At 45.0% G+C, this 26,047-nt stretch overlaps 1 long non-coding RNA gene across 1 annotated transcript in view; it reads left to right on the top strand.

Annotated features, from left to right (window-relative positions):
* The window catches only part of LOC146862319 (uncharacterized), a 144,110-nt gene that overhangs the window by 50,101 nt on the left and 67,962 nt on the right, over positions 1–26,047 (top strand). Inside the window, exon 2 of the long non-coding RNA XR_014978115.1 lies at positions 14,409–14,512. This is a non-coding gene — a long non-coding RNA (uncharacterized LOC146862319). The remainder of the gene's footprint in view (positions 1–14,408; positions 14,513–26,047) is intronic.

The following is a 26,047-nucleotide window of genomic DNA, read 5'->3' as shown; positions in this document are numbered from 1 at the left end:
CCATCAGTCATGCTGTTCCTCCCAAGGACAAAGATGCTCTTTGATCATTTTTAGGATTGGCAGAGTACTATGCTCGCTTTGTTAAAGGATATGTTCAGACTGTTGAGCCTTTGCGTGCCCTATTGTGCAAAGGTTCAAAGTTTCTTTGGTCTGATGAGATTTCATCTGCATTTGATCAAACAAAAAAATCATTGTTGAAGCCCCTGCACTTCATGCTTTTCAAGATGATTCCCGATGTTTCATTATGGTGGATGCCAGTCTCACAGGATTGGGTGTAGTTCTTGGTCAGTGGGATGCAGGAAAGGAACACACCATAGCTTTTTCATCAAGAATGCTTAAACCAGCAGAGACCCATTACAGTACAATTGAACGTGAAGCACTTGATTGTGTCTGGGCAATTGATAAGTTCAGCAATTACATTTGGGGGCAAGAATTTGAACTATTCACTGACCATAAACCTCTTACACATTTACTCAATGGTGACGGACTTGGGAGAACCTCTGCCAGACTGGTTAGGTTACTTTCAAAATTGCAAGAATTTCATTTTTCTATCAAACATATTTCTGGAGGAAGGAATTTCAGGGCTGATTGCCTGTCACGCATGGCCTTTCATGATGTTTCAGATATGGACAGTGTTGAGGACACAGTGTGTGTTGTCGCGGCACTTGATGCCATCAAATAGTGTCCTAATATTACTGAACAAGTATGGTTAGAAGCTTATAGCAAGGATGATATCCTTAAACTTTTCATGCAATATATTGTAAAGGGTTGGCCAGAAAATAGGAATCTTTGCAATGAGTTAAAAGCCTTTTCCATGGTTGCCTCCTAACCTTCTTTGGTTAATGGCATGGTTATGAGACATGAATCTTTTGTTCCCCCATCGAGTTTAAGGGAGGATATCATGAAGTGTGCACATCATGGTCGTGTAGGCATTTCAAAAACCTCGCAACTCATTAAGTTGTATTATTGGTGGCCATCCTTAGAAGCCCAGGTCAAGTTTTATATTGATTCATGTTCAGAGTGCCTCCTATCAGACAAGAAGTGGAAAGTTATGAATACACCCTTACATCTTGTTCCATTTCCAAGTAAACCATGGGAAAAGGTCGCAATAGACTTTTCAGGTCCTTATGATCTTTTATCTCATGATTTAAAATTTCTAATTTTACTGATTGATTATCATTCCAAATGGATTTACCATATGTTTTTTGATTCACCCAGTTCTATTAATGCCATCAGATTTTTTAGGAAGGTGTTTGCCATTGAAGGTTCATCCTCCATTATTGTTAGTGACAATGGTACACATTTAATTTCTCAGAAATGTTCAGCATTTTTAGCAGAGAAGGATGTCACTCATTTCAAGGTGGCTTTATACTCACCATCATCTAATGGATTGGTTAGAAGGGCTAACAGATTGGTCAAGGATGCCACTCAAGCAGCCCTTTCCTCAGGAAAAGATGTTCAGGACTTTCTTGAGGACAAATTATGGTCATATAACATTTCGCCACATTGCACCATGGGTCTTCCTCCTTTTTCCCTGTTGAGAGGTAGGAATGTTCACACTACGTTGTACCCCAATTGGTTGCAGAATAAACATTTCAAGGGTACATTCAATGACAAACATCTTGCATCTCTAGTTTTAGAAAAACAAGCTTATATGAAATCTGTGCATGATCAAAAGAAATGTTTTAATGGTTCTGATTTGAAGATCAATGATTGGGTTCTTATTAAGAATCCAAAAAGGGTGACAAAAGGCTTGTCTAAATTTTCTTCTCCTGTGCAGGTTGCAAACGTGAGCAAAAGTTCAGCACTCCTTGGTTATAAGGGATGGTGGAACAAGAGATCACTTGTTCGCCTTTCTGACTCACAAGTTTCCTCTTTACTCAAATTATCCAAGCAGCAGTTGGAACAATCTGACTGGACAACCTGGTTAATTGATTCTTCATCTGTTGCTTCTTAGTTTGCTTCTCAAAGGGATTCTGATGAGTCTACTGGTGGGCAATTGCATAATAAGGTTCCTCATGATATTACTGAGCTTACATCTGCTCCACCTGTTTTGGGTACTCGCTCAAGAAGATTGCCTGTTAAATTTAATGACTATGTTTTGTCTTAAAAATGTTATTTTGTTTTTAGTGATTTTACTGATTTTTCATTCCTCTTTTCACTTTTGTTTGGTGGAAAGAGAGAAGTTGTAGTATGCTGCATGTAATTATTGGACGTTCTCGTGCTGTCAGCACAGGAACGTGTCTCGCAGCTCATGTGTTTGTTTGAATGTAGTTCCACTGTCGGGCCCTGAACGATGCGTGCCAGGATTCTGCCAACGTTAATCAGTTGGTGAAGATCCTGGTACGCAGTGGGGGCGCCTGGCTGTGGGTGCTGTAAAATTGCTGAATAAATCTAATCTTCTTACCGGCTTGCCTCCTCGTATGAATTCCACTTCAGCGGCTCTTGTGGAAGTGACAATAGCAAATACATGCATATTTAGCCAGATAGAAAGTGCGGGGGAGTAGAGAGAGGGAGTATGCTCTACTACGACTGTCGAATAATAAAAAGGTTAAGGTCAAAGCAGCTAACTCTACACTCAGACCTGTGTTATTTCCAAATTTGAAGCTCTGAAAGGTGCATCAGATGACTTGTATTTGTCACAGATTGCCAAAATATCCTGTTGTAAAACGTGTACATTGGCTGGTACTGCACCAGAGGGTACTAAGCTGACCTCCACTTTGCGTTCTACTTCTTCAGTGTGAGCACTGACTCTAAAGATGACAATTCCACATGCTCCCTGGCAGTTCTTCCTTTCCTGCCCCCTTTATGGGAGGGACCTGCTTCCATTGTTCACGCTCCTAGGACGTTCCCCTTTGAAGGACATCTGTATTAAACAGCCACCAAAAGAAGACTACTCTCACTCTACCTAAACTTTCTGAGTAGGGCTTCCAGCAGGAATTTCTGAGAGGATTGTTAACCAACATTTTTTGTCAGCACTTTAAACAGGGTATACACTCCAAAAATGTAGATAAGACAGTTTCCAAGTTTTGCCAGCAGGTGCCACTGATGTTCAATTGTCCCTGGTGCCATTGATGTTCAGTAAGTAGTGTTTGGGCCCCTGATGCTCATCACTGCCTGGTGTCATTGTCATTTCTTACTGCCTGGGACCACTGATGATTTTTACTGGTTGGGGCCATTACTGTTTAATGTGTGTCCCCGCTGCTGTTCATTACTGTCTGGTCAGTGCTTAATTTGAGCAGGTGCTTTCCAGAGCTCAGCACCGGCACCTAATCCTCCACACTGGTGCTTGTAGCACCATTTAATGACACACTCTTTTGGAAGGCAGGGGATTTTCCACAGAATCACAGGATGTTGAGCCATGCAGAGACTCGAACCCGGTTCCCCAGCTCTGAAATCAGCAGCTGTAGCCAATAGGCCAAGTCCTCTCCAGAAAAATTAGTGCTGGGGCTCTGGTCGGGAGGCAGTTTGCCCTAGCACATTTCTCCTGCTAGCACTGCCTCCTGAGGAGAGCCCCTGCACTTTTTATTTTACAAATTAACCACGGTGTCTGGTGCACAGCCGTTGGAAGTAGACGCGTGGGAGAGGGGTAGCCTGCAGTATCCCCAAATTAATCATGCTGGAGTTCAATAAGTGAATGAGCATAAAGATGCCTTTACATTTTATATTTTTTGTTCTGCATTTGTCAAATGTCAGGCTACGTCTTCTGACAAAACTGCTGCGCATTATTTTACAACGGGTATTGGTGTTTACTTCTCTTACTCCGATTCCTTAGTGAAAGGATTGTGTAAAGTGAACTATCTTGACAGTCTTCTGGGTTACGGGTAGTGTAAAAGGAAAATGTCATTTTTTTCATAACACAACATTTAAAAACATGCAAATGAACTGTACAATTATTTCAAAATATATCAGCAGCAAGGAAAGCACAAATGACCATTTTCAATTCCGAATTTTGATGGAAGATTTTAATAGGCTCAAAATGACACACGGCACTTTAGTTGGAATGCTCAAATGATAAATATTCGCAGAAACCCGTTTTCTGAACAATATAGTTTGTGCACAGTCTAGTTTTATCAGTAAAACTGTAGGTCTGTTCACATTTAGTGGGTAATGCAAAACCATGTTTTAGTAATGTGTGTTTGCAAACGTGCACTCCAAAATGCACCTCTGGACACATACTACACCCTTACTGCTCGGCTTCTGAATTTGCGTGGCTACTTTGCTTCACTTGTTCTTTGTTTGATGCTTGTTTTTTTCCTATTCCATAAGTGTGGTGTAATATTAATAGCACCCCCACTTTGAAAAGTGTTCCAGCACCACTGTTATGGGGTCAATGATGTATGTAATACCTATGACCAAAGATGCTTTCACTGCATAGGGCGAAGTACTTTGGATAGCATGGTCACCTTTCAGGGCATAACAGAAATTAGAAAAGAAAAAAGATTCCAAACAGCAGACCTGCTTACAGGGCCTGTTGATCCCACTGCATGCACCATTCCACAGAGCATGGCCTTTGTGATAATCTTAAAATACCAGGAGCTTGCAAACACTTTTAAGGAACTGTGACATATAGGCAGGCTCTTTGGTCTTTTTCTAAATAATCTCTCACAGTAATCATGAACACTAGGCGATAATATATAGAAAAAGAAAAGCCTTAGAGGAGTTTAACCATTCTGTAAACCTAATTTTTAGGTCTCGGCTAGCGAAGGCTGCGCTTGCGCAGTCTCGCTCGTGAGATTTAACGTTTTAGAAGTGGGGCTTTAACCCGCCCCTCTTCTTCCCTCTTCTCCATTGGCTGGCCTCTTAAATGCTGGTCAGCCATTGGAGAAGAGATTTGTCTCTCCAAAGAAGCCCCGTCTTTTTCAGATTCGGGGGCGTGTTTTTTACTTTCTTTGTCTCCTCTGGAATGTAAACATTCCAACCAATGGCAAGAGGAGAGAAAGAAAAACACGCCCCCGAATCCGAAAACGCCGCTGCGTTTCTCCGAGGCATTTCTGCTTGACCTCCTCCCCCCGTGTTGTTATACCAATCTTAGGCCGGGGTCCTCCGTTGTCACTCTATTTTCATATCTGAGAATTGCTTTCATGAAAAGTCCGTCGATATATTTTAAGATGGCGACAGCCAGAACGCACATATTTAAGCCTCTTTCCGTGTCTTAAGCGCATGCTGTGTCCTGTATCAACTACACGAACCTTCGTCGCTGCAGCAACCGTGATTTGGCGTCCTGCGTCCACGTTATGACGCTTGAACTAAGATGACGCGTGAGCACCAGCCGCCCGCGCGAGCCTCCCCAGGGACAGCCGCTAACCGTGGCAGGGTTCTGGAGGTTGGTTGTGCAGTGCTTTAAAAGGGGCTTGATTTCAACAGCGTGGTTATCTTTTCATCTTCCACCCCACCGATTAGGTGTTAAGATGGAAAAATCGTAGAGATAAAATATTTTTTAAAGCAACACTGGCCAGTGGCACGTGATCTCCCCTCTGCTCTACGGATAAAATAAAGGCATCTCACATAGTTGTGGTTTTGACTTCTCGGTCACCACCTCAAACCTACAAGAGCCAGCAGGAAGCCAAATTCTTCTTTACATAGACTCTGTATTGTGTTTTTTTTTCTTGTCTTTTTTGCAATTTTACATAGCGCAAACTCGAGCCAAAGGTATTGGAGCACTTTACAAGAACACCAGTTAAATTGCACAAGAACACATTCATTTTTATTGTTTTTTGGGCATGGTTAGGTTATGCGATGTGCCCAGAATCACAGGATGTTAAGCTGATGCTGAGACTCGAACCTGGTTCTTCTACTAGAATCTGGAATTCTATAGGAAGCAAGATCCGAGATCAGTGTACCTGGCTCAGAGTGACATCTGACGACAAAACGAAAAATACATAGCTGCTATTCGCTTTATAACATGGCTGCCGCCAGCAAACACAGGTAAAGGCATTTATCTTATGTTTTCAGACGTACAAAAAAACTTCATCTGGCGCTTTTGAAAGCCACATTAGTCAGTTGTGGTCAGACAGCCATGTTGTGTTGCAAACTCATTAAGTGTGCTTTATGTCCTATATTGTGACTCTCTAGCCTCAGTTTCACAAATAAGAAAATCAAAAAAGCTGGTGGAACGGCAAAACGAATATAAACCTCTGGAAATGCTCTTAGGTGGCCTCCCACTCCGTGTTTTTGCTATCTGCGTCAATAAAGTGGCTAGGTGTATGTGAAGGAGTGTTGGCGCTACAAGGGGACATCTCAATCCGAAATAATAGGCAGCCATGATCCCTCTGAATTGGAGCACAAGCAACACAAAAAACTTTTGGACTTCTTGCATCTCACTTGGGAGGTGCTGCCCAAGTCCTTTATGGCACAGATAGCTATTTCATGCTACCCTACTTAAAGTGTTTCAGCGAGACAAACAATAAGTATTTACAAATTCAATAGGTCTTGTCTTTAGTGAGGGCTAAGCTATTCGTTTTGCCAAAGACGTCACGGAAGTTAGAGAGTGCTTTGCAGTGCGACCCCCAGGGGGAATAGGGAGAGGAGACGTCTCTGTGAGGCCACCAGCAAGAGACTTGGAGGGGCTGCATATGGGTTTGGAAGCAGGAGAAGCGACAAAACTGCTTTAAAGCAAAGGCACCGAAAAGAATAAGTCACTGTTTACTGTAATATGCGTAACTTCCGTCCCCGAGTATCCCTGGTTTAGAGGAACAGAGTTCCAAGGTCCCTGTGTTTGTTTTACATAACCAGCTCTTCTACTTCTGTTGTAATCGAAGAGGTTAAAGGGCAAAGAACAAAGGACTACCCGTGAAAACAGCGGTTAGGCGGCTAGAGGAATGTTATCGTTTTTATTCTGGTTTTATTTGTCTTGGATGTTCGTTTTAATGAGGCAGTCTTAACTACCCTGCCCCCACCAGGAATATAGCAGTGCTTAATTTGTAAAAAGAATAGGTGCCGGGGCTCACATTTTCTTCAGAAGCCTGCCGCTTCTGAATGCCTGGGTTGTTTCTCTGTGCTGGTCCATGTATACTTGCCGTGCACCAGTTATTTATGCATTATGTATGCGGCCTCAGATGATAATATAACCAGGAACAACACTTTTAATGTTTATGTGTTTGGAAAAATGAAACGCGACTCAGACTTGCTAGAAGTCGAGCCTTTGACATACAGACTGCATACAAATTAAAGCAGCAAAGCCTTAACTCTCTGAGCTATGCCGCACTTTCGATTGAACGCTCTATATTAGTCATTCCAGTAGTGTAGTAAGGGTGACATGAGCCGAATCCAATCATGGAAAGTAGTCCTCCACGTCCCTTTTAGAAAGTAAAGTGCTGACATAATATACCAACGAGTTAAATCTTTTAATTTATTTTCAGTTCGGGACCACCACCAACTGGAGAAAAAGCAGTAGTCCCGGCCCTGTAAAAGAAAGTGCAGGTGCTAAGCACCCGAAAGCACCGGCTCAAATTAAGCTGTTTACTATAGTATTTTAACCTCTGTCCCTCGAGTATGCTTGTTTTAGAGTGGTACATTTCTATTGTCCCTGTGCTTGTTTGGCATTAATAACACCCCTAGCACTGCAGTCTTCAAAGAACGTTGTAAGTGCAAATCATTTAGCAACCTTATTTACCCAATAGTATTAGTGGTAGACAAGACACAGATGTACTTTTCGCCAGGGAGATATTCTTATGTAATCTACCAAATTCTCCTGCCTATAGTTAGACAGACCAACCATTCCGACGACGAAATGCTTATTTTTATCATCAGTCCTGTACCATACCTAGCACTTTATCCTCTTAGATCACAGAACTTTATATACTATTGAAGCAGTTGCACTATCTAGGGCTCACTTGCATGGGTCTTCGTTATCCTGTAGATGCTGCTAAATGTAATTAAATGTTTCTGTTTAGCCTTAGACACCTCAGGCCAGAACTGTGGGATTGGATAACATTTTTTGCTGGCCATTGTTTTATGACAATTATGTTTCTGTAAATAGTCACTTGCACTTTATAGTGAGATCTATGTTGAGGTTCATTTGTTTTTAGTATTCTTTAATCAAGAAATATTCAGATTACAAAGCCTGCTGTGCCGATGTTATACAGTCGCGGAAAACCACATAATGTAAATAGGTCAGTGGGCTACTGCGTGTGTGTGTTTAGGTGGCTCTGTGGGTGGCTCTATTTGTGTGTGGGTTGCTCTGTGAGTGGCTCTGTGGGTGGCTCTGTGTGTGTGTGTGTGGGTGGCTTTGTGTGTGACTCTGTGTGGGTGCAAATGCAATAGGTCTCGCATTTGAGAGTGATTAAGCTATTGACATTGTAAATAACAATACCGTTTCTTTAACCCCTTGAGTGCCCCGCCCTTTCCATGCCCTGTGCCGGGCGTTTCATTAGCGGGCGGGGCTCATGACGAGATAGTCTCGTCATGGGCACAGCGCAACCGCGGCCCATGACGAGACCATCTCGTCATGGGCACTCAAGGGGTTAAATGTTTTAAAAACAAAAACATAAACAAAAATAATGTCATGAGCAATGCCAATAGCTCTAACTTTAACAATGCAGAGACCATTGCATTGTAAATGCTTGTTACATTCTGGTGTAGAGCAATCCCAAGGGGATGTCTACACCCCGCCCCTTTCTGCACATGCTTTATGTTTCCCACAAGTATGGAGGATTTAGGAATGGGTAGGTTTGATAAATGTAACATGGAAATAAGCATCCACTTGATGCTAGATTGGCAGTTCTGGACCTATAGCAGGATTATATGTAAAGGGGAAATGAAGAAATATGAGGGTCTCTGTAGTGGTGGGCCACACACTTAAGTGGAGTGTGGTATTACATAACGTTATTGAATATTACACGTCACAAAACGTTATTGAATATTACACGTCACAAAAATTAGAAGGCTCTGACTGCAGGTAACCCTCCTTGGAAGAGAGGTGTATAAACCTCTGCCTTGTTAATGTTTTGAATGATAAAGGTATTGCATTAACTCAGAAAATAAAAATTGTATAAAGAAATGTGCAAATCATGCTCTAAGGCAATTGCAGATTGATTCTGCAAAGTGACAAGCGTTCTTTGAAAGACCTATCAAAAGCCAAAATACTAAAGTTCCGTGAAAGCTTAAAGGGGACTAGGAATGCTAGTGTAGAAAAAGTTTCAGCCTTCTTGGAGCCTTCTGTCTGTCTAGTGTGGGGAGTGTTTTGTTATGTTCTCAAGGGGTAATAAAGGATATGAGGGTTAATATGGTACAGGGAAGGGTGAACTTGCGTGGTTTCAGAATCATGGTGCAGGGACAGTTGTGTTTGGTGTGGGTTACGGATTGTGTAAGGGATTACCCTGATAGTTTCAAGGAAAGCACTAAGTGAGGCAAATATGTAAATTTTACTAAGATGTGTAAAACGATTAAAGAGAGAGAAGGTGTACTATATCCGAAGGTATACAGGAAATGGAAGAGAATTTGCCTAATTCAATGTTCCTGTTGTAGAGGGGCACAATGACAACCTCATATATGACGTCCTACCCCCGGACTGTGAAAGTTAGAGGTTTGGAAGATACCGGATCACTCGTTATGTTTTGTCGAGTTATCTGCATGTTTCTGCCGCCTTCACCGTTTAGCATGGCAGCTCTTAATCTGGGTACCATTTACGTACGATTCTGTGATTTAGGTGCAAGCTTAGTTGTATACTGGTAGTGATGTTCTACCACACATTCAAGGTTTTAATATACACAGACTCTAACATCGATTACCAAAATAATGTGAAGGGAAATCAGTGCTTACGTTGAATTATGATGGTGGCCAAAATTGTGGAGTCGATAAAAGTGCTCAATATTAGTCACTTTACTATTGTAACACATTCATGGGCAGTCCAGACTTGATTAATGTCCATTTTAGTAGTGATTCATGTTGATTAATGTGAAAATAAAATAAGTTTGGGTGTGTCATAGGTCTTGGCTGTTTATAGTTGAGCTGGGTGCTTGGTTTTCCAAAGCCTATCCAGTGAATATTATTTTATCCTCTGCGATGTTAGGCAGGTAGCTAGCTGTGAAGCGATGTTTTGGTGTATATCTTGTATCTGAATTGTTGTAAGATTTTTTTTCTTTTCTATTTTTCTCTATCACTGGACAATCCATATGGTGTTGGTGTGCTTTTCGTATAGCAAGTGGACGTTAAAGTGCCATGTATTGCTGGATTACTCTGACAAAAACTGCTTAATTAAAAATGTTAAACTGAAATGTTCTATTGAAGTACATGCACAGTGCAGTGGTGTTCCAGGAAGATGATAATTTCTATGCTGAACGTGTTTCTGAACATAACCATGCTTTGCTTATAGTGCTTAACATCCGTAAGGATAGAAGATTAACCCTGCTGAATGTTTATCCATGTGTGACACGGTGAGCCAGAGGAAGGTAATGGATCACTGTCAGGGATGCCGCTATTATTAAAGCCGTTCATTGCCCAATGTTGAGGTAGCAGCTTAATTCCCACTTTGCTCTGATACTTCAACAATGTTTTGCAGCATAGAAGACACCCATTTCCCAATCAAACCCTGTTGCACCAATACCAAATTTTCATCATCATTGTACAGCCAAGCGCTTGATGACCACAACCACAGAATGAGATGACAAAGATAGAAATGTAGGTGAGCAGACACCAGATGATCAGACTACCCCGGGCACTCACCACACCAAGCACAGGCAGCTCATATCAGAAGCAAAGGAATCCTATTAAAAGAATGTCTTCAGCAAAGCTGTAAGCAGTATGACAACATAAACTGATGTTTTTAAAGAAATTTATCATGTGTAACAGAAAAAACATATATATTAAGATAAAAAGAATAATGGATGAATTTTGGATAAAGAAAAGAATAAAATAAATATACACTGGCTTTATATCTGTTTTATTAATTAATGTCCGGTAGCAAGTTGGAGTTTTATAATTTCTCTGCCTGCTTACATTGTTAATTACCGAGCCCAGGTGTATTCTTTTACATGTTATTGATTGTTCCCTGTCAGGGCGTGCTTATCCTAGACACAGGGGCCGGGAGTTCTTTCCAAGAAATTCAGCAAAGCTTCCAACAGAAGCAGGGAACGCTTCAAGGCGATTAAACACCCGTTAGTTAACCCACACTTTTCTCCACACCTCTTCTACATGCATTCCTGCCTCTATGTCAAATTGTCATTTCCCCAGAACGCCCTTCTTAGTCTCCCTGACCAATTTGCGTGGTGCTATCCTGCTTAACGTTGTCCTTAAATTAATCTGTAATATTCCTTACTTGTACAGGGTATCAGTGCTTTGTAGTTAGTTTTGTGTAGTACAAGTTAGATAAATACATATATACAAGCAAGGAATTGATAATTAACAGGGCACAGGTTTCTTGGGGTTCTTCTAGGCTGTAGTGTTGTATAAAGTCTAGCAGTTTCTAAGTGCGGCTTCTCTATATTGCCTCTCCCACCTTTAGTATTGCAAAATAACGTGTAGTTCACAGCAAATGAATCAAAAGGACCATTTGAGGTAAAAGTGCACCTGAACTGTAGAGGAAAAGAGAAAGTTGAAGGAAGGCAAGACTATTAGAGTGCCCACTTATTCGGCTTGGTGCATAGTACTTTTATTCACATGCTTTAGTGAAATCCTCTCCTGTGCTCTACCAACCTGCAACAAAGGTGTACCTAAGAGTAGTAATATTGTTTTGATTATATATCATTCACACCAAATGCATGCCATCTTTAGTAGTTTTTTTTTTTTTAAAGATTTTTATTGAGTTTTCCACCACCAGAATCCCGAGGACTAGCACTACACACAATAACATCATAATATGATCCAACCATCAAAATACACAGTAGGAGAAGTCCACTCTGCTAGGTCCCCGCCTTATATTCCCCACCCACCACCCTCTCTACCCCCACCCCCCCAGTCAGTGTGCCCGCAGCAAACCCTCATCAACCTCTGCCAGTTGGGCCCCAGAAACTGAGGCATCCCAACACCGGACAAACGGGAAAACCCTATTATTGTGCTCATGAAAAAGAAAAAAAAAAAGGGGGGCCCGCAGCGACCTCCCTCTGCGCCCCCTATTCCCACCCAGACTCCTCAACAGCTGTCAATGTAGGGTGCAGGTACCGAATACTCCATGAGTGTACCTAAGTAGCCCCGTCCTGCATGGTCTCCCCAGTAGCCCCCGCTGACCCTGTCCCAGGTTCCACCCTCCGGTCCATATCTACAGAGTCCCCGTCCTCCACATTCCTCGTTTCCCAAGATCGCAGCTCTTCCACCAACACCCCCCACGTCCTCACCACTTCCATCGCCTTATCATTAGCTGCTCGTCTGGCCATCTGAAGCCGAAGCGTCGCTTCGCTTCCCGCCCAAGTCAAGAAACTCCCCCTCCATCTCCGAAAACTCAGACCGGGCCTGGCCTTCCAATGCAGAGTGAGCTCCCTCTTCGCCAGTATCAGACCCAAATCGCAAAACTTGCTCGTAATTTTGGTACTGGGGGTGTGCGGAAACCACAACAAAAGGCAAGTCCCCATCTCCGCTTCCAACTCACGTTCAGTCACCTGATTCAGGCACGCCACCACATCCGCCCAATACGAGCCCAGTCCCCGGCAGGACCAAAACATATGACCAAAATCAGCCCCCTCCACCCCGCACAGTGGACACGGCGATTGAGAGCCTCCGAAATACCGCAGAATTTTGACCGGGGTTAAGTAAGCCCTATGAAGAGTGTAAAATTGGATCAACTGAAATCTAACATTGCGCGTGCCCTTCCAGGCCCGCCGCAAAAGCTGCGCCCACGTCGTCTCGGGAATGGGCCTACCAAGATCCCCCTCCCATTTACCCCGCAAGACATCCAGAGGTGCCAACCTCTCCGTGGACAGCCGCCTGTAGAGACAAGTATTGGCCTTGACTGTACCCGCCGCCATAGTGACGTACTGACAGCCCTGAGAAGTTGGGGGCTCCGACAGCCCCATCTTCCATTGTTTCTGGATCCCACATACCAAGGCGGAATGCAAAAGATAGTCCCCCCTCGGCAGGTCATACGCCCCCTGCAAGTCCTGGAACGACAACAAGACGCCATCCCTGTATAAGTCCCCAATCATGTGGACCCCACACTCTTCCCAGTGAGCCAGCGCCGACCAATCCCCGCCGTGCGGGAGGGCCGTGCACATACCCAGGGGTATCTCCGGGGCATACGGCATCGCAAAGCCTGCCCTTTTCTGGCTATGGATCCAGCATAGCGTGCGTTTCTCGAGGGTAAGCTGGTCCAGTCTGAGCCTCTGCCTAAGCACAATGAATGACAGGACATGGCGCGGGATGACCCTATCTTGCGGGCCCTCGGGGTCTCGAAACTCACGCGCCACGGCCTGTGTCAGCCACTGTAGCTGTGCCGCCAAGTAGTACCATTCAAAATCTGGGGCTGCCAGCCCTCCCTCCTCCCGCGGCCTCATCAGCGTCGACAGCGCCACTTGTCGCCTCCCAGTTCCCCAAATAAACCCTGTCATCAATGTCCGGAGCGTCCTGAAAAAGGTGACCGGGATCCATATCGGCAGAGTACGGAAATAATAGAGCAGGCGCGGCAGCGTTATCATCTTCAACAGCTCTACCCGTCCAGCAACCGAGAGAGGAAGGGTGCGCCAGAACGCCATACTACCCCTGAGCCCCCTCAGCGCGCCCCTCAAAAAGGTCATTGGGGGTGTGGAATATACGAACGCCTAGGTACGGCAAGCAGACAGGCTCCCACCGCAGGTCAGCCAACTCCAAAGGCTGTTGCGTTCCCGGGGACAAAGGGAACAGGCAGGTATGCTATCTTTAGTAGTTATATGCAGAGTCCATGCATGCTGTTGTGAAAAATAGCAGTGCCACCCACAGAAAGAGTGTATAATACTGCCCCTGGAACCACCTACTTCAAACTGCTAGGGACCAGATGAGCATGCAACTTTGTTCTGTCTTGCACGTATGATAAGGCAGGAATTAGGGTACCAAGTTCACAATGGGAAGCTGGTACTTCTGTTGAGTTGGAACAAAGTCAAATATTTTCCGGGATGCACCTTCATTGTATGATTAAAAGATGAACATGTAGAAGAAAGTAAGGTATTCCAGGTGATGTGTGGTTCTAGAACAGTGGGTTATAGAAAGTTGTGGGACAGGGGGTGGTTTTCACCTTAAGATATTTGCTTGACACGTCTGTTCAGCATGAGTGGTAGTATTGAAATCAGTAATATGTTGAAAAAATAAGTGGGACAAACACATTGGAGTAATAGTGTTAAAGCAAATAACACTGCTAAAGACTCAGCAGGATATGAGAGTAGGGAATTGGGGTGGCGAAATGTAGGCCGGGGGACTTCTCTGTTTTTTAAAACTTTTACTTAACAATTGAGAGAAGCTTAACTGTCTTTCATAACCATACACTTTTTCTTTACACTTTCTTTCAGCACTAACACGGTCTGCATATACAGCACGTCGACATGATCCCAGCAAACCAAACTGGCTACGAGTAGGGTTGGCATTTGGCAGCACTGCAGCTCTCTGGATTTTGGTAAGTATTGCATCAACAAAGCTACAAGGACTGGCAAAACCTAAGGAGTTGAGGGGAAAGGGAGTAACATTTAAAGAAAACCGATAAAACAGTAAAAAGTGATATTGTTTTTAGTCTTAATTCTATGGTTTTAAACAAAAAATTGTGATAAGCCTATGTGTGGTCCAGTTTCTGCAGACTGGATCTTTTCATCTCCTAGTATTCCAAAGTATGTGTAAAGAGCTTCCTCTTAGCTTAATATTGACTTATGCTTTGTCAGTATATCAGACCAGATGCTTAATACTGAATGATGGGGTCAGTGTGGCAGTTGTGCAATTTTAGGATTCCATCACCCTACCTACAGGGCAAGTTTAGATTTTCAGTTTTTCTTTATTCACAAGATTTCATTGAAGGACCGGTACTAAGATAACTACTAAGTATATGAGGACTTGATTTGATAACAACTAATATTCTTCCTCTATGTTGTATTTGGTTTTTACATCCAGCTCGCTGCTTGTTGGTCTCCAACTATAAAAAAACAAAACAAAACAAAACAAAAAGTAACTTTTAGTGACATAACTATGGAAAGCTGGATGGTTAAAAATTCACAGAATATATAAACTGGCCTCAATGGTGTTGACCATCGATTTTCAACAAACCATTGGAAAACCTCATTGGGATTGTTATTGAATACAATACCTCTAACATTACTACAGTTTTTTGGTTATGTTAAGTTTGTCTTTGTTTAATTCTCTCCAAACGTTATTTCTGGAGAGAATTAATGTTTTGACGGTGGCTGGATACGTAAAAGAAATTAGTTTTCTTACCTAGAGAAAAGATGTTTTTATAAAGCTCATCGTTTTATTTTTCGACTCAAAATGGGCTTGCTTTATAGCCTGTAATTTGAATTTCAAAGTCACAAGAGGCTAAATCACTAATGTAGATTTTATCTAACCAGTGTTACAATTGATTTTATGTAAAGAAAGGGTAGTTTATTTGTTCATGTCCGGGTGCATCAGTACCTAAGAGGAGAATTAATAGACAACAAAATAACTTCTTTAATATTCTAGTCACTTGTTTGAACAACCATGTTTCTGTGTGAGCTTGGAATATTGTAAGTGTGTTGTCCTCCGGGAATAGTGTGAGGATGAGGAAAAGCAGAAGGTGGAAGGTCTTGTGTGTGTCTTGGAGCAGACGAATGCGTGAGTAAGATACATATCATGTCTCCAGACAACTCTTTGAAATATGCATCTTTGCTGATGCATTTAGCTTGAACTGTTACTGTAGAAGCAGTCACTCCAACCCTTTCAGTCATGCAAGACTATCCAGTTACCCTAACTAACCGTTCCACAGGTTCTGCCATCAACATCAGAAATGTCATGGGTTTATTGGCTTTAGTCTGCAAGACTCAACAGGCACACCATTTGCCCAAACCTTGAAAAGGCCCATCAACAGAACAGATCAGCACTGTTGATATCGCTGGCTACACTAACTGATTGTTGTAACTGATAGGGCTTTCAGATGAACTTGTTTGAGGTGTCACCCATGCTGAATCCTTGATATAGTCTACCAGACAGCACAACTCAACTGAACGTTCTGTATGGTACACCACTGTCAATTTCTCTCACTTTTCTTCTCACAATATTAGACCAATCATTTGGAACAAATTATTTCATTCATCATATCTGGTCTGACAAGCTAGCATTTAGTATAACCCCATCTACAGTATCTGCCACTATTGGCTAAGCCCTTGATGTTGCTCCAATGTTAGCCATACTAAGACTCAACAATGTTCATCACTGCCAGGTAACTAAATAACTATTTTAGGATTAACATCTCCTTATTATTTTTGACTCGTTGTTTGCATTACGAGCCGCCTACATCTACAGGCCGGCGACGATGGGACTTTAAACGTACAATGGGTGTCATTTAAGAACATTGAAAAGAATTAGTGAAATAAAATAAAGCCTAAGACGGAGGAGGGTGGGGGGGGGGTGGCTCACGGGAGTGGAGTCTACCTTATGGCTCCCTTTTGACTGTGGTGCGTCATGTATCCACCGCTGGTGTCTGTATCATTAGGCGTAGAATTTTCAAGTATTGAGGGCAGGACAGTTCTCGGAAATCATCCGACAGATATTTTATGCAGGGTTGCCACATTTTATCGAAACAAGGCAATTGCTGCGTTGCTATAGCCGTCTGCTTTTCCATGCCCAGTATGTCCCTGACTTTGTCTAGCCAATCCAGGTGCGTTGGCACCATGTCTGTTCCCCACCTGGCAAACAAGAGTTGTTTCGCTGCACCCAGAAGCAAAGTGATCGAATGCAGCGGATATGTAAGGGGATTAGGGAGACCTAAGAGTATATAGCTTGGGAATTTGGGTATGTCAGTTTAAAATATAATGTTGACCGAATCCAAAACTTTGGTCCAGGAGGGCTCTAACTTGGGACATTGCCAGAGTGTATGTGTGAGTGTGCCCTGGTGTTCAGGCGATCTTGAGATGCATCTCTTTGCTAGTGGTGTTCAGTGCTGAGTTGCGCACTCTGTGGAGTATGTCATTCCACTCCTTATCCATAAAAGTACGCTCACATTCTCTCTCCCAGCGGGCGCGGGCCGCCAAGTCTAAAGGGCGGATCGGTTTTACTAAGAAGGCATAGATGTCCCAGAGAAGCTTGGCATCCTAGAATCTAGTGAGGGTCCACTTCTCGAACACCGTCAAAGGTCTACTGGCATGCAGGCAGATCCAGGGCTGAGAAACCCAGTGCGCCACCATGAGGTATTGCCAATGTGTCGAGTGTGGTAGGTTGAAGTGAGCTTGCAAAGTACGGAAACCCATAAGCCCGTTGTCATCAAACAGTCGCCTATACGCATACAGTTGGCTTCTTCCCAGGACTTGAACGCTGCCCCTGTGAGTGCTGGTGGGAAATATGGGTTGCCAATCAAGGGAGTTTGTGGCGATATTGGAGTAGAAAGCCTATGTCGTTGCTGTACTTTATCCCACACCCCCACTGTGGCCCACGTGACTGGGGAGACATACACGCCCATGGGTCTGTGTGTTTTCGGCAACCAGGGTGTTAGAAATGGGGTACTCTAGTGGGAAGAGATAGGTACCTTTGTCCAAATAGGGATCCTTGCTTCTAGTCAGGGAAAGGGAGATACACACTCTAGATAACTCTTGCTCAACCCCTTGGTATCACAAGCAGACAGGCTTATCCCAAAGGCAATGTGTAAAGTATTTGTACTCCAAACACACTATAATATAGTGATAACACCACAAATGGACACCACACCGGTTTAGAAAATAAAGTATCTTTATCTAAACCTAACAAGACCAAAACACCAAAAATCCAGCATACAGGTATTAAGAACAAGCATTTACAATGCAACGGTCTCGGCATTGTTAAAGTTAGAGCTATTGGCATTGCTCATGACAATGCCGTTTCTTTAAATGTTTTAAACTCAAAAACAAACAAAAATAATGTCATGAGCAATGCCAATAGCTCTAATTTTACCAATGCCGAGACCATTGCATTGTAAATGCTTGTTCCTCCAGCTGACGGATCCGGTGAGTTTGCAGAGAGGGGAAAGCCGAGCGGAATCCTGGCTCACACACGCACACAGCCCTCCCTGCCTCCCTCCCGCATCCCTCTCCCCCCACCCCTCCTCTACACCCTCCCCTCCGTCCCCCAACATCAGCAGAGAAGTAAATCCCACACTTGGGAAGCCTGACACCAGCTCTGAGATGCAGGCTCAGGTCTTAGCTCCAGAGTGTGGAATAAAATAAATGAACGCACACATAAATATATGCATTTGTAAGTGCAGGTATGCGTGCGTCCATACCCTGCATGTCCGCGCGCGTGGACATGATTATATTGCTGCTGTGTGTGTGTGCGTGCTCACACACGCTGACGTAAAGCTACGTGTCTGTGTCTGCAGGCGTTAGATTGTATACAATAAGTATACATATATGCATTGTACACTACTCTGAAGGTAAGTGGGCAGATATGCAGGCTGGTAGCTAGAGATGACGACAGGAAGGTAGATGAGACTTGGTCAGAAAGGCAGTCAGGCCGGTAGGTGGGTAGATGGGTAGGCAGGGTGGCTGGTAGGGAGGCACATACTGATGGGAAGGTAGGTAGGTGAAGACATAAACAGCTAGTGCGGGCGGGCAGGCAGGTGGGTAGATAGAAAGGGGGAGGCTGGCAGGCAGGGCACTAGGTAGGTAGAGGTAGGTGTATACGTAGGCAGATAGTGATGCCTGCAGGATTCTATGGGGAGACAGGCAGGGAGGTCTGCAAGTGGGCAGTCAGGTAGATGGATATGTACACAGAGGCAGGTAGACGGGTAGGGAGGCATGTTGGCAGCTAGGGGATCAGGCAGACTGTAGGTGGCCTACCGGGGGAACTGATGGAAAAAAGAAACAACTAAGCATGTGCAATAAGAACAACAAAATGCATGGCTAAGAATACCCAGTCAGCGTCCACATGAGTTGGTAACCAGTTTTCACACGAATCAGCTCTTCTGAGTAAATAACTTACCTGGAATGAGATATTAATTAAAAACAGAATATTTTCCATCTTTCCACCCAGAACTGGACTTTAGTAGTGCAGCAGGCGGTATATAGTATAGGCATACACTATCATTTTACGAGGCCCAAGTGACATTTCCTGTTTGCTGCGTAATTCTGTGTTACGCTTGTTATGTAACATCCTCGAAATTACTCTATATGCACAGGAACAACGTGGACAATCAGAATGCACGCGCCTGCTGTTTGGAGCAGTTGTATTTATTTTGTATTTATTTTTGCGCGCGAAATATCCTGGTCACGTCTAAAACGGATGCGATGTCGCGTTTATGCTACGCAGGGTTTGTGTTTCAGTAATCACACAGAATATTTTGCCTGAAATTATGCAAAAACAAAGTATGCTAATTTCGCACTTCCACTACATTTTACTTTACAACAGCGAAATCCTTCAAGGAAGGATGAAAACTTCACCTAGAGGGCTTGTTAGCAACAATAACATGCAAAGCTTAATTTTTAAAGATTTGTAAATATATAAAAGGTTCCTTTGTGAGAGATTTGCAGTGGTGCCTAATGATCCACCGACTTGTGAATGTTTATAGACGCTAAATATTGATAGATCGGCACATATTATGCGCGTGCTGCAGGCGCGTCAGTGTTTTCTTGAATGTGTGTAGGAAGCCTTTGTAAATACAGTATATATGCACGCATTTACATATACATTATATAGCTATATGTCAATGCACCTGAATACACAGAAACCTGTATGTATGTCTATATAAAGATTGCCTTGAAGTATACGTGGAGGAGACGACGAGTTCTGTTTTCCCAAGACAGTATTCAGTGCATAATCGATATGGCCACTTCCTGATTTTTGGGCAACCTTCCAGAGTGAGGGGGGGGGGGGGGGGGAGCTGAGGTTATGTGAAAAGGAAGGATAAAAAGAATGAACGAAGCAAATGGCCCGCATGGGAAGCGAAGGTTCGGAGAGAGAGAGGAGAGAGGAGAGAAAGGCCAAGGCAGAGAGAGCACGAAATAGCTAATAGGTAGGTAGGTAGGTAGGTAGGTTTAGGAAACGAGCGACTGGGTATGCAGAGAGAAAAAAAACAGGCACAGAGGCGAGAGAGATAAATTGTCAACCACAGTGGTGGGAAAGACATTGAGACAGAGGGATGGGGAAGTAAATGTGACTGGAAGGCAGAGGGAGAGTGAATGAGATAAGGAATGAGAAAGAAAAGGAACCAGATGAGCGGAAGAGATATATAGAAGGGAAAGAAAGCTAGCTAAAAGCTTGGAAACAGGGCGAGAGCGGCCTATAGATGCGGCGAGAAAGAGAACACACAGAAAGAGGTGGGTCGAGAAAAGGAGAGGGTTAAATAGGAAAGACGGGGGGAGAGATAGAACGAGGCAGGGCTTGTGTGGCTTGGATCATTTTGTCTTCCCACTTATCTCTGAGCCGGAGAGCCGTCCCTCTCCCGCTCTGTCTCCACGGTTCTGTTTTTTAATCATCCACAGCGAAACAGGAGACAAGAAGGGTCGGAGAAAAGCGACGAAGCTCATTGGTAGCTCAATGAAGTCACCCTCCCTGTAACCGAGGCACTGGACGCCTAAAATCCAAGGTCTGATGCTGCGCATGTGACTCAATACGTCGCATCAGCTGCCACACATTTCCTTCCCCCTTCCTTTCCATTTCGTGCCGCAGCTTTGTTTTACCGCTGTGCTTGCCTGATCCTAACGTGGACGCCCGTTTACATCCTAGAGAGGAAATGCGGACCCTACGTGTGCCGTCACGTGCTGTCTGTATGTTGTTTCTGTGTATTTTTTCTACCCAGCGAATATCATTTATGTCACAAGCTTGGAATACTAATTTAATAACGTCATCGTGTCTTGGCACTGTCCGCCTGCCAACTAGATCTTGCTGAAGCCCAGAGCTGCTTTGTCTTGTAAAAGGCGGACATTCCACGCGCACTTAGCTGTCGAGCTGCTGTTTTCACGATGCAAACTAAATATGTTTACTTTCATTAATATTTTTGTTTTTGTGTATACAGCAGGGGGAGAGGACGCCAGGAACACCGCCGCCTTTCTCCGAGGCAGAGCAAAAATGCCTCGGAGAAACAGCGTCCTTTTCGGATTCGGGGGGGCGTGTTTGTCTTTTCTCTCCTCCAGCCATTGGCTGGAGGAGAGAATGAGACTTTCTTTAAAAAACACGCCCCCCGATCCGAAAAGGACGGGGCATGATTGGAGTGACGGGACCTCTTCTCCAATGGCTGGCCAGCATTTACTAGGCCAGCCAATGGAGAACAGGGAAGAAGAGGGGCGGGTGCAAGCCCCTCTTCTCAAAGACATTAAATCTCCGGACTTCCGGTCTGCCGACCGGATGGTCCCGAGACCTAAAAATGACTTTCAAAAGGTTTTAGCAACTGAGTCCATAGAAACCTATAGATGTGTGATTTCTTGCAAAGTACCTGTCGTTGCACGAAATTCCCCAAGCCAAACAGCCGCAGCAATTGGAAGCGTTGAAAAACAAAGAGTTGCGTCGATTCCTGAGACCTTCGTGGATGCGATGCGACTGTTCTGCTGGGCACAGGGGAGTGGTGCATCGGGTCCGGTCTGTAGGGAAAGCGGTGTGTCGATTCTGAGACGACTCCGATCCACGGGTGATGCGTCTGGGAAAACTTGCCGCACAGGGACGATGAGTGGAAATCCAGGATGCGTCGGCAAATGATGCGGCGGCATCGAGTGGCGCTGCGTCGATTTCTTCAGCCGCGATCCCTTGATGCGTCGATTCTTGCAGCGGCGACAGGCACTGCATCGGTCTTAGCAGCGGCGTGGTGATGTGTGGAGATTCTTCTCACACCACAGCGTTGCGTCAGAAAACTGTTGCAAGAAGAGCGATGCATCGATTTTCTCGTTGTTGTATTGCTTTTCCAGCTCCCTCAGCAGAAACAACCTCCAGAGTCCCCACACAGTCACAGGCACTTTTTGGCAGGTCACAACTCCCAGCAAGGAAGTTCAGGGGAGCTGGGGGTGAAGTCTTTGTGTTCCCGAGACTTCTAAACAGGAGGCAAGTTCTACTCAAGCCCTTGGAGACTTTCCACAAGCAGGGGACACAGCACAAATCACAGTCCTTCTCCTTTCCTTGGCAGAAACAGCAACTGCAGGCCAACCCCAGACACACAGCAAGGGCAGTACTTCTCCTCAGTTTCTCCAGCTCTTCTCCTTGGCAGTGGTTCCGCTTGATTCTAGAAGTAGTCTAAAGTTCTGGGGTCTGAGCCCCTCTTTTTATACAGTAAATGTCTTTGTTCTCTGAAGGCGAAGGGTGTCTGTGCCCAGCCAAACCCAGTTCTGTCCTCTCTGGTGCAGCTGCCTGGCAGGAGGTGGAGATAGCTTTGTGGAAGGCAGACCAGTCTCATTCAGGTAAAAGGAAATCACCTCCCCCTACTCTAAATGCAGCTCAGTTCTAGTCAGCCCAGCCCTGACTCATCAGGCTCTTCCTCCCCAGCCCCTGACACTCCAAACCCAGACAGTCAATCCACATCCTAGCAGAGGCACACTGAATGGCGAAGCAAGAAAATACCTACTTTCCAAAAGTGGTATTTTCAAACACAGAATGTAAAAATCACCCTCACTAAAAGATGCATTTTAACATTCTGAATTCAGGCATACTAAACTTAATTTTTCATCTTGTTCCCAGGGGTAGTTATGTTTATACGATGTTATAAGCAAACTCCCCATTCCATCCTATGGGAACAGATTGCCTTGCAATAGTGAAAAACGAAATTGGCAGTAGTTCACTATCGGGACATGCCACACACATCAGGGTTTGTCCTACCTTTCACATACACTGCACCCTGCCCACAGGGGTACCTTGTGCCTACCTTAGGGATGACTAACATGTAAGAAAAAGGGAAGGTTAGGGCCTGGCAAGTGGGTGTATTTGCCAGGTCGACATGGCAGGTAACAACTGCGCACACACTGCAGTGGCAGGTCTGAGTTACTGTTTCAGAGCTTCTCATGTGTGTGGCACAATCAGTGCTGCAGGCCCACTAGTAGTATTTGATTTACCAGCCCTTGCACACTTAGTGCACTTTACTAGGGACCTACTAGTAAATCAAATATGTCAATCAGGGAAAACCAATTGTAACAACAATTTACACAGGGAGCACTTGTACTGTGACACTGATCAACAGTGGCATAGTGCCCAAAGCATCTAAGCCAGCAAAACGAAATGCAACACAGCAACAAAAATATAAGAGGTAGAGGCCAAAGGTCAGGGGAAACCACACCAAAGATGGCAAGTCTAACACGGGGTATCTTCCAAATGTGGGTGGCTGCGATGGCCTGGCCGATGAAGCACTAATGCCTTTCAGTGAGTGGACGGGACCATTCCACCATGTAGCGGAGCTGCGCCGCCTGATAGTAACACCGCAGGTTCAGAATGCCCAAGCCACCAGCAGCCAGGGGGAGGTAGGCGCGGGCCTTGGATAAACGTGCACGCTTGCCTTCCCAAATGAAGTCCCACAGGCGGAATTCGATCCTATCTAAGACCAGTGGAGGGGGCTGGAGGGGCAGTGTTTGCATGGTGTAAAGATGCTTAGGCAGCAGTGTCATCTTGATTGCTGCAAGGCGGCCCAGCCATGAAAGCTTGTGCGACTTTCATTTGGCAAGGTCATGCCTTTCAAGTGTTAGGAGGGCCCCATTGTTATAAGCAGGAGTGGCTGTAGTTGTGGAGTGCACGCGGAGACCGAGGTACTGGCTGCTATCTTCTGCCCATTGGTATGGGTATATGCCCTGCAGTCGAGTGCGCTCTATGTCTGGGTTGTTTAGGCCTAGGAGCAGGGACTTCTGAGGGTTGATCTTGAAGTCGGAGGCCGCATGGAACTCATCCATCTCAGCGGAAACCGCATTTAGCGAAGTGTCGGGTCCATGAAGGTGAGAAGCACATCATTAGCATATAACATTATCTTATGTTCCCTGCCTCCCATTCTGACCCCAGAGATGAGTCGATTAAGCCTTATTCTTTTAGCGAATGGCTCCATATAGAATGCAAAAAGTAGTGGCGACAGGGCAACCCTGTCAGGTCCCTCACGTAATAGGGAAAGCGTATGTCTTAATACCATTAACTTGTACATTTGCTTGGGGGGCAGAGTAGCAGGAGTGGGTCCAGCCCGAAGCCTGGGCCCAAATCCGAATCTCTCCAGCATTCTGTGTAGGTAAGGCCTGTGAACTCGGTCAAAAGCTTTCTCAGCATCTATAGTCAACGCCAGAGCTGGGGCCTGTGTGCGCTGAATTTTGTCCAGTAGATGGCACAATCTTTTGGTGTTGTTGGTACAGCCTCTTTCCTGGACAAAGCTGGCCTGATCAGAATCTACCAGTCCCTGCACATGGGGTCCAACCTGCTTGCCAGGATGCTGGTGAAGATTTTTGCGTCCGAGTTTAATAGCGAAATTGGGTAATAAGTGCAATCCCTAGGATCTTTCCCTGGTTTCAGGATCACTATGATGGTGGCCTGAAGCATCGATTCCGGTAGCGCCTCCCCCTCCTTCAATGAATTGTACAACCGTGCCAAAATAGGAGCTAACTGTACCCCAAAGAGATCGGGGCTAGGGGCCTTGTTAGACTTTAGTTACTGAATTGCTAGGAGGACGTCCTGCGTGCTTATGTCCTTTTCCAATGCTTTGAAGGTGGACCTGCTCGGCACCAGTGCTAGATACGCCGCAATGTCTACATCGCAGAGCTGCTCCGCGTGGGAGAGCGTCTGATAGAAATCTCGGAAGGCGTTCGCCACCTCCGCGTCAGAGGAACAAAGGTAGCCATCAGCAGACCGCACCTTGGGGACCCTCCGATCCGACGCCTGTGCTCGAAGGCGGTGGGCCAACATGTGTCCTGCCTTATTTCCCCCTGCATAATAAATGACGTATTCCAAGAAGCGTTACAACAAACAATTGATGGACGGAATGCTGACAATGCAGACATTCTCCCCCAGTCAAGAGATATGGGTTAAATCCATCGTTCTTTTGCCCACTACACCACCCCAGTTTAGACATGGCCATATGCAAATCAGTCTTGGCCCTGTGCCTCATGGGAACAGTCCAGCCCAAACTGCCAAGCCATGTCTTCCCTGGACCGGAATCAAGCATCCTAGGACCGGTTTCTGGCTATCAGCCGTCATCAGCCAGGATAGCTTGACTCCAGTGGCGTAGTGAGCACGGGTCCCACGTCTGGGAATACCCATCCCACTTAGGGCGAAAAGCGTTACAACAAACAATTGATGGACGGAATGCTGACAATGCAGACATTCTCCCCCAGTCAAGAGATCTGGGTTAAATCCATCGTTCTTTTGCCCACTACACCACCCCAGTTTAGACATGGCCATATGCAAATCAGTCTTGGCCCTGTGCCTCATGGGAACAGTCCAGCCCAAACTGCCAAGCCATGTCTTCCCTGGACCGGAATCAAGCATCCTAGGACCGGTTTCTGGCTATCAGCCGTCATCAGCCAGGATAGCTTGACTCCAGTGGCGTAGTGAGCACGGGTCCCACGTCTGGGAATACCCATCCCACTTAGGGCGAAAAGCGTTACAACAAACAATTGATGGACGGAATGCTGACAATGTATTCCAAGAAGGGCATACTCAGCACGTCCCATATCTAGCACGTCCCATATCTAGCGCCTGCTGCTGTTTCCTTCTCACGTTCAACTGGCTGCGGATTGCCACTGAACCTGTCCTCACATGTGCCGACTCCATGTCTTTGATCTGTGCTTCCAGGTTTTTTCTCTTCACCCTTCGCTCGCTATTGAAACTGGCCGATATACCTAGAAAGTGTCTTTGCAAAACCACCTTCAGCGTTTCCCAAATAATATGTATGGGCGTCTCGGGGAGTTCATTGGTTTCCAGGCAGGAGCAGAGCGCCGTTAGTGTATCCGCCCTTACTTTGTCATAAGTCAGATGTTTAGTCACCTCGGCGTCTGATCCCCATACTTAAATCGCAGAGTTAAGGTAGAGTGATCCCAGAGTGAGTTCTACCCTCTCCTGG

Source organism: Triturus cristatus, chromosome 2_2, assembly GCF_964204655.1.
Source record: "Triturus cristatus chromosome 2_2, aTriCri1.1, whole genome shotgun sequence".
In the NCBI taxonomy this organism is placed as follows: domain Eukaryota; kingdom Metazoa; phylum Chordata; class Amphibia; order Caudata; family Salamandridae; genus Triturus; species Triturus cristatus.
The sequence above is the reverse complement of the archived record's forward strand: the minus strand, read 5'-3'. Positions and strand labels throughout refer to the sequence as shown.